This window comes from Lagopus leucura, unplaced genomic scaffold (assembly GCF_019238085.1).
Source record: "Lagopus leucura isolate 7727_CA_CO unplaced genomic scaffold, USGS_WTPT01 Super-Scaffold_100001, whole genome shotgun sequence".
NCBI classification, from domain to species: domain Eukaryota; kingdom Metazoa; phylum Chordata; class Aves; order Galliformes; family Phasianidae; genus Lagopus; species Lagopus leucura.
The window spans coordinates 101,005,020-101,005,920 of NW_024962262.1; positions in this window are offsets into that span (position 1 = coordinate 101,005,020).

A 901-nucleotide genomic window follows, 5' to 3' on the forward strand; every position below is an offset into this window, starting at 1 on the left:
GGCACTTGCACTGTCCCCTGCTCTGGTTAGTGTGATTTCCTGGCCCTGATCCACAACTAGATCAAAGCCAGTTCAGGAAAATGAGCTAGCAGAGACCCTGAAAGAACTGTTAACAAGTGCTGCTGCCCAAGGGAAGTTAGCACTTGAATGTGTAAACATCTGCACAGAGAAACTGAAAGTCCATCATTCAGGAGAAGAGCTACTTCCTACAACAGATTTAAGAAAGCCCAAGGAAATTGACTAAAAAAAAGGGTCACAAAAGTTTTTATCTCTTACCTACACCAAATTATCAATCTTACTTAAAAATCCCAGAGGTCTTTTCTTTTAGAAGAACAACAGAGAGGGAAGACATCCTCTTGAAATGGTCAGGGCTGGAAAGACCTGGGAGTTCTTAGACTTCCCTCTTCATACAGCTGCCAATGTGAGAGAAAGCTGAGTGGGATAAAGTTTTACCTGAGAGTCCCATTTGTATTTTTCATAATTCCTGGACATAGGCTACTTTGCTTGCCAGGAGCTGTCTGAACTCTGACATCTGATGATGCTATTTTGGTCACATTTCACTCTCCTTAGACATCCTTGATGAGTCTAAAGCTGAATCAGGAAGTGAGCACGTATCATTCTCCTGTAATCCAAAAATACAAGCCAGAAGAGGAGGCAAAGAATAGACAAACACTTGATGAACTGAACAGAGTAGGTATGAATCAGAGAAAGTAGGAAGTGATGCCCCTAGCACAGTATGGCAGCGTCCAGGCAAATTCCTCCCTCTAGCTCATCAGATCTAGTATCCCATCTAAACCCGTGCTTTGCCGATGCTTCATTCCTAGAGATATTGCAATTAAAACTCAACATGTGTAATTTCCACTGTTCTGGTCAGCCCTCTAGCAAAATCAATAGCCTTGTA